Source organism: Callithrix jacchus, chromosome 1, assembly GCF_049354715.1.
Source record: "Callithrix jacchus isolate 240 chromosome 1, calJac240_pri, whole genome shotgun sequence".
NCBI classification, from domain to species: Eukaryota; Metazoa; Chordata; class Mammalia; order Primates; family Cebidae; genus Callithrix; species Callithrix jacchus.
Window position 1 is genome coordinate 72,529,379 of NC_133502.1, and position 8,766 is coordinate 72,538,144.

Below are 8,766 nucleotides of genomic sequence, written 5' to 3' on the forward strand. Positions count from 1 at the left end.
AGTTACTTGTCCTAATGCTCTCCCTCCCCTCATTTCCCACCCTCTCACAGGCCCCAATGTGTGTTGTTCCCCTTACTGTGTCCATGCATTCTCATTGTTCAACTCCCACTTATGAGTGAGAACATGTGGTGTTTGGTTTTCGGTTCTTGTGTTAGTTTGCTGATGATGACGGCTTCCAGCTTCATCCATGTCCCTGCAAAAGACATGATCTTATTACTTTTTATGGCTGCATAGTATATTCACCACATTTTCTTTATCCAGTCTATTGTTGATGGGTATTTGGGTTGGCTCCATGTCTTTGCTATTAAATACTGCTGCAGTAAACATACATGTGCATGTGTATTTATAGTAGAATTATTTATATTCCTTTGGGTATATAACCAGTAATGAGATTGCTGGGTCAAATGGTATTTCTGGTTCTAGATTCTTGAGGAATCATGACACTGTCTTCCATAATGGCTGAACTAATTTACATTCCCACCAACAGTGTAAAAGTATTTTTCTTTCTCCACAGCTTCATCAGCATCTATTGTTTCTTGACTTTTTAATAATTCCCATTCTGACTGACATGAGTTGGTATCTCATTGTGGTTTTGACTTGCATTTCTCTGATGATCAGTGATGTTGAGCTTTTTTCATGTTTGTCGACTGCATAAATGCCTTCTTTTGAGAAGTGTCTGTTCATATTCTTTGCCCACTTTTTGATGGGATTGTTTGTTTGTTCTTTTTATTGTAAATGTGATTAAGTACCTTGTAGATTATGGATATTAGACCTTTGTGAGATGGATAGATTGCAGATATTTTCTCCCATTCTGTAGGTTGTCTTCACTCTGATGATAGTTTCATTTGATATATGGAAGCTCTTTAGTTTAATTAAATCCCATTTGTCAATTTTTGTTCTTTTGGAAATTTTATCATAAAGTCTTTGCCCATGCCTATGTCTTGAATAGTTGCCTAAATTTTCTTCTAGGGTTTTTATAGTTTTGGGTTTTACATTTAGTCTTTAATCCATCTTGAGTTAATTTTTGCATAAGGTGTAAGGAAGGGATCCAGTTTTAATTTTCTGAATATGGCTTCAGTTTTTATTTATTTATTTATTTATTTTTGAGACAGAGTCTCACTCTGTCACCTGGACTGGAGTGCAGTGGCACAATCTCAGCTCACTGCGAACCCTGTCTTTCAGATTCAAGCTATTCTCCTGCCTCAGCTTCCCAAGTAGCTGGGATTACAGGTGTGCATCACTAAGCCTGGCTAATTTTTGTATTTTTTGTAGAAATGGGGTTTCACCATGTTGGCTGGGCTGGTGTTGAACTCCTGACTTCAGGTGATCCTCCTGCCTTGGCCTCCCAAAATGATGGGATTATAGGTGTGAGCCACTGCAACTGGTCAGTCATTATTTTTAGAAACATATTCTATCCTTTTCTCTTTCCATCTTCTCCTGGAATGTCTATGATGTACATTTGTTTCTCTTGGTTGTGTCCCACAAATCCTGTAGGCTTTCTTCACAGCCTTTGTTGTTGTTTTTTTTTGCCCTCTGACCAGATCATTTCAAATGACCCATCTTCTAGTCCTCTGATTCTTTATTGTGCTTAACTGAGTCTGCTGTTGAAATTCTCTATTGACTTTTTCAGTTCAGTCATTGCATTCCTAATCTGTGGGATTTCTATTTGGGATTTTAAAAAAAATTGTTTTTTTTTGTTTCTTTGTTGAACTACTCATTTTGTTTATGTGTTGTTTTCTGAATATTGTTTAGCTATCTATGTTTTCTGTAGTTTATTAAACTTTCCCTGGAGGATTATTCTGAATTATTTATTAGAGTGTTTTTAGATCTCCATCTTTTTTGGGTAAATTATTGGAGCTTTATTAGTTTCCTTTGATGATGTCATGTTCCTGGACTCTTTGTGATTTTGTATTCTGTGTTTGTTGCTGTGCATTTGCAGAAGTGCTCACCTTGTCTAGCCTTTACAAGTTCACTTTGACATGGATATACCTTAACCGTTCATTCCAACCTGGGGTCTGGACAGACCAGTTGGTTGTGTCCTCGGGTAGGTGGGTCTTGCTGTTAATTTTCTAGTTGGGCAGGACCACTGTCTGTACTTTGGGCTTGGATGGGGCTGCTGGATGGACTCTGACGTCAGTTGGGTCTGCTAGTGGGGCTTGTAGTCAGGTAAGGCTGCTGGCTGGGCTCTGAGTTCAGGCAGGTTACTGGCTGGGCTTCTTGGTTGCATGATGTATGTCACTGACTGGGCTCCACAATTGCCTCTGGTTGTGGGGTTGCAGGTTGTGGTGCCTGGCAGAGTGATGCCAATGGAATCTCAATATACGTATGTTGGTATTCTTCATGCTGTCCCAATGGTATCTGAGATTTTGTTAATTTTTCTTTATTTTTTTTTCTTTTTAAGACAGATGTTTTAAATTGCCTTCTCAAGTTTGCTGATTATTTCTTCTGCCTGCTCAAATCTGCAGTTAAGCCTCTGTAGTGAATTTCTCATTTCAGTTGTAATTTTCAACTCCAGAATTTTTAGTTTTGTTTTTTTTTTTACAATTTCTCTTTACTGATATTTTCTATTGGATGACACATTATTTACTTTAATACTCTTCTTACATTTTTTTTTTTTGTGCAACAGGGTCTCACTCTCACTCTGTCACCCAGACTGGAGTGCAGTTGTGTGGTTATGGCTCACTGTAGCCTCGAACTCCTGGATTCAAGTGACCCTCCTGCCTCAGCCTCCCAAGTAGCTGGGACTACAGGCACATAGTCCCAGACTCCATGCCCAGCTAATTTTTGTATATTTTGTAGAGACAGGACTTTGCCATGTTGCTGAGGCTGATCTGAAATTCCAGGCTCAACTTGTTCACCTGCCTTTGCCTCCCAAAGTGCTGAGATTATAGCCATGAGTCACTGCACCTGGCTTATCCTTCAGTTTTTTTTTAAAGAGCATTTTCTTAATTTCTTTGAGCATGTTCAAAATACTTTATATAAAATCTTTGCTTAATAAGTTCAATATCTGGGAATTTTCAGGAGTTCCTATTGACTGCTTTCCCACATGTATATGGGTCATACTTTCTTATTTCTTTGCATGCTTCATTTTTTTAGTGGAAATTTGACATTTTGTATATTACAATGTGGAAATGCTAAATATGTCTTCTTCCTCAGAGTCTGTCGTTGCTTCTTCTTGTAGGAGTAGTTGTTTTTGTGTTTAGTGATTTTTCTGAACAAATTTTGTAGTCTGTGTTCTTTGTCATATGTGGTCACTGAAGTCTTTCTTCTGTTAGCTTAATGATTCAACAAAGATTCCTCCAATGCCTTAGACAAAAAAATACCTCACATTATTTGGTAAGGGGCTGTGTGTGTGTGTGTGTGTGTGTGTGTGTATGTTTGTGTGTTGGTGTACACATTTAATATTCAATGGGGCAGTTTACATCTGACAGCCTTCACTTCCTCCTTTCACAGATCCTCAAGGTCAGCTAGAGGTGAGAGTTTATGATGTCTTCAGGTGTTTTGTACATGTGTGTCTACACACCCTAGATATTCATGTGGCTTTCCGTAGTCTGACAAATATGGGGAGCTTTTCAAAGTCCTCTTTTCCCCCCTAAAGCTCCTCATTCCCTGCTTTTCCCCCCAAGCTTTTTGCTCAGTCTATTGTATACTATTATCCATTGCCTCACGCAGCAGCAATTAAAATCTTTGCCTATAAAGGTTTCTGACATAGCTCTCTGGTAGCAGCTGTAGCACTGGGCCAGGATTCATTTCACATTCAGGTGAAATAAATACAAACCTTTTGAGCATGTCTTCCAGGAAACCACCGGGCACATTAAATATGACTTTTCCGTCCAAATAAGGTCCTTTTAACTCCCTCTGGGACCTGTGCTAGGAATGCAAGTTTTTATTTTCAAGACTACTACTCAGCTGGGTCATGGGTGATGAAATAGAGTAAGTTAAAATGCTAAAAACCTCATTGATTTTGCTGAAGATCTAGGCTTTGTTTTTGAATAAGTGCTCCCTGGTTTCAGCAAAGTTTTGGTAGTTTCCAGATTTCTGAAAACATTGACTTTGTCTGTGTTTTTTTTTTTTTTGTAACTGCTTTTATGGATGAGTGAAATTTTAGAGTTCCTGATTGTGATTTTTGCTGTTATCATTCAGGAGTGTGTTTCTTAAGAGTTGATAGGTCTTATGTTTTATTTATCTATGTGTTGAAAAAACTATTGGTCACATGACAGGTTTTTGCTGAATATTTGTTTCATGAATGAATATGTAAGTCAGTGGGAATTGAAAACGGAGACAGCTGAAGGAGTTTTACAATTGAGCATGTTCATAGGATGTGAGAAATATACCATTAAAGAGGGAAAGTTTAAAAATCTTTAACATATGGTTCTTTTCATCACCTTTATTCTTAACCATAGTGTGGCACTACTGGCTGTAAGTCAGCCTGTGTTTCATTTCTATGTGGACTCTTTCTTTTCATGCCTGTTTTTAGTTGTCCCTACAGGAGATGTTTATGGACAAATATATTTTTAAATGGCTTTTAAGATATAATTTACATACTGTAAAATTTACTATTTTAAGTGTCTAATACAATGATTCTTAGTGTACTTATGGAATTGTATAACTACTATCACAATCCAATTTTAGATAATTTTCATTGCCTCACAAAGATCCTTCATGCCTATTTGCAGTCACCCTCCATCCCTAAAGTCCTCTTGCCCCTAGAAATGATTAACCTACTTTCTATGCTCATGAAGTTTAGGTTTATGCCATTGAGGGAGCTCAAATGCACCTAGATGTGTCTTCCCACGTAGAGCTGCAGGCTCCATATCCACCTTCTAATTTGTGTACTTCTGCTATAAGCCATTATCTTTAAAACCTTAGTTAATCCTTCGCAATGAGGATTTCTGATAGAATAAAGCTCCAATCCTCTAAGGTAACTACCATATATAATAAATTAGCTCATCTCCTCTCCATCTACAATGGTACTGGCTATGTAGAATTCTTGGTAAAAAAGAGAAAATGGTTCCTGAAATCTTGTCTGTAGGTTAATTCTCCTGTGGATCTTGGCTGAGAAAAGTTGTGAGGAGAAAGCTCTGGGAATAGGATCAGGCCTTCTGAGACTTCTGGGCCAGTCATTCATTCAACAGATAATTATTTACCACTTCTCTATGACAAGGTACTGTGGGAGGCTAAGGATGCAGGATTCCTACCCTGGAGAGGCTAACAGCCTCATAGGCATGGCTAATGACAAGTTTGAACACATTATCAGAGAGGGAGAGAAATAATTTCCAGGTATGATGGAAGACTTTTCTTCCTCTTAGATGTCTCACTAAGAGGAGAGCATAGTGGCCCCCAGAAAATCAAGCTGACTGGATGCCACTAGGAAGTTATTTTCCTAGTCTGTATCTCCAAGGGCAGAACATTAAATTTTTTTTCCTCCAATATATATTTTTATGGAAGACAAAGATCTGGATTCTACTGATCAGGAGAGATGGTGAATTAGAATGAATCTCATCTTCAGTGCTACTGATTTTATTCAGGAAGCTAACCTCCAGATAGTCACAGTATGCCTTGGTAAGACAGTGGAAATCTCAATTCATTTAATGAAACATGCAAGTTGGGAATAATTATGAAAATATATTTGCATAATGTGAAAGAATCTTAAGTGCATGTGAAAATACATTCAAAATGCCACAAAGCATTAACTGAACATATTGTCTGTTTCTGTTTTTTTCTATGAGTCATTTGTTCTTTATTTATTTTGTTTTCTACAAGTTCTCAGTGGATAATTGGTTCCAAGCTTCTAAATTTGAGAACAATTTAGGAGAGAAAAAATTAAAATAAAGAAAATTTTATCCAATATTGTGTATGTATGAGTATTTGGTAAAAAAAGTAATTTAATTTTAGCAGCAGGACACCTTGTTCAGGGTAGAGAGAAAGAGCATTATTTGAAAACTACTTATTTGAAAATCATGGAGGAGGATCATATAGGAAATTCTCCTGAAATGGCAGAAATCTTCTCTTAATCTTCTGCCTGCTGGTCATTCTTTATTCCATCCCATGGGGAACTGCATCTGAACCCTTGTTGCCTCACTCTGTAATGGAAAAGCAGAAGAGGAAAACATAGTCAATTAAAAGTTTAAGATCTAGTCTCAGCTGCATCATTACCTGCTGACTTCGGGCAAGTCAAAAATTGTTTTTGCTTTATTTTTCTTGTCCATAAGATAGAAATACCTTCTTGCTAACATCATATTATTTTTTTCCATGAAAATAAAATGAACCAATAAATAAATATAAAGAAGAATTAAATGAGTTGCTAAGGATTATATTCTATCTTTTCCTGGGTCATAAGATGATGAGTTCCTTATGATAGACAGCCATCATGGTGGTTCTCAACTTCCCAAGATTTCCACCTCCAGAGATTCATGCCTTTGTGGGTTACTTTCTGAATTGTTCTGTGTTACCGATAAAATATGGCAGAAGTGATGACATATCATTTCTAATTCTAGGCTGTAAAAGACTCTGCTGCTTCTGTCTTGTTTTCTCTCTCTCTCTCTCTCTGATCACTTGCTCTGGGAGAAGCCAACTGCCATTTCACTAACAGGCTATCATGTTAGTCTATTTGCATTGCTATAAAGAAAACCAGAGACTGTGTAATTTATAAAGAAAAGATGTTTATTTAGCTCATGGTTCTGCAGGCTGTATAGGAAGCATGGTGCCAGCATCTACTTTTGGTGAGGGTCTCAGGGACCTTCTGATCATGGCAGAAAGTGAAGGGGGAGCAGTGTCATATGATGAGAGATGGAGCAAGAGACAAAAAGGGGTGCCACACTCTTTTAAACAGCCAGATCTTGTGTGAAATCAAAGTGAGAAATCATTCATTACTGTGAGGAGGACACAGCCATTCATGAGGTATCCACCTCCAAGATTCAAACCCTCCTGCTAGACCCACTTTCAACATTAGGGATCACATTTCGACATGAGATTTGGAAAGGATAAACCATATCATTCTGCCACCAGCCCTACAAATCTCCTGTCCTCTCATATGACAAAAACAATAATCCCTTTTCAATAGTCTCCCAAAGTCTTAACTCATTCTAGCATTAACTCAAAAGTCTCAAGTTCAAAGTTCAAAGTCTCATCAAAGACTCAAGGAAAGTTCTTTCTGCCTACGAGCCCATAAAATTAAAACAAACAAACAAACAAGTTATTTACTTACAAGATACAATGATAGAACAAGTATTGGGTAAATATTTCTATTCGAAAAAAAAATTGGCCAAAAGAAAGGGACAACATGACCCACACAAGTAAAACCCAGCAGGACAGACATTAAATCTTCAAGCTCCAAAATAATCTTCCTTGACACCATGTCCAACATGCTGGGCACAGTAGTGAAAGGTGTGGGTTCCCAAGGCCCTAGTAGTTATGCCCCTCTGGTTTTGCAAGGTGTAAGCTCTCTGGCTGCTCTCATGGGTTGGAGTTGAATGCCTGCAGATTTTCTAGGCTCAGGGTGTAAGCTGCTGATGGCGCTACCATTCTCCGTCTAGAGGGCAGCGGCTTCCTTCTCACAGTTCCACTAAGTAGTGCCCTGGTGGTGGGGATGTTGTGTGGTGGCTCCTAACCCATATTTCTGTTTAGCACTTCTTTAGTATAGTCTTTCTGTGGGGGCTCCACCCCTGTTTCAGGCATCTGCCTGGGCACCCAGGTTTTTCAATACATCCTCTGAACTCTAGGAGGAAGCTTCCAAGCCTCCTTCTCTTCTGTATTCTGCACATCTGCAGGCTTAACACCATGTGGAAACCACCAAGGTTTATGGCTTGTGCCATTTGGAGTTGTGGCCTGAACTGTATCTGTGGTCCTTTTCACTGAGGCTAGAGATAGAGTACCAGGATTCTGGAAGCAGCATTCTGACACTGCTCAGGGCAATGGAGCCCTGGGCCTGGCCTATTCTTGCCTCCTGGGCCTCTGGGCTTGTGATGGGAGTGGCTACCTCTGAGACTTCTGAAATGCCAGGCACTTTTTCTGTTGTCTTGATTAGCACTTGGCTCCCTTTTAGTTATGTTAGTCTCTCTAACAAGTGGTCGTTCCTTAGCTTACTTGGATTCTTCTCCCGAAAATGCTCTTTTCTTCTCTGCCACATAGCCAGGCTGCAGATTTTCCAAATTTTTATATTATGTTTCCCTTTTAATGACAAGTTCTAACTTTAAGTTATTCCTCTGCTTCCATATTTGGTCTTAAATTGTTAGAAGTCAGGCTACATCTTGAATGCTTTGCTGCTTAGAAATTTCTTCTGTCAGACATGCTAAGTTATCACTCTTAAGTTCAACCTTTCATAAAACTGTAGAACATGGACACAATGAAGCAAAGTTCTTTGCTAGGGTATAATAAGGGTGACTTTTGCTCTAGTTCCCAATAACTTCTTCATTTTTGTCTAGGACCTTATCAGCGTGGACTTCACTGGCTATATTTCTTTCTTTCTGTTTTGTTTTTTTTTTAATTTTGTTTGCTCTTATAGCCTCTTGTTGGAAAAACGCTGTCTATATTTCTATCAGTACCTTGATCACAACCAGTTAATCAGTCTCAAAGAAGTTCCAAACTTTCCTTGTCTTCCTGTCTTCTTCAGAGCCCTCCAAACTCTTTCAGTGTCTGTCTGTTACCCAGCTTCAAAGCTGCTTCCACATCTTCAAGTATCTTTATAGCAACATCCCACTCCTTGGTAACAATTTTCTGTGTTAGTTCACTTGTGTTGCTATAAAGAAATACCAGAGGCTGGGTAGT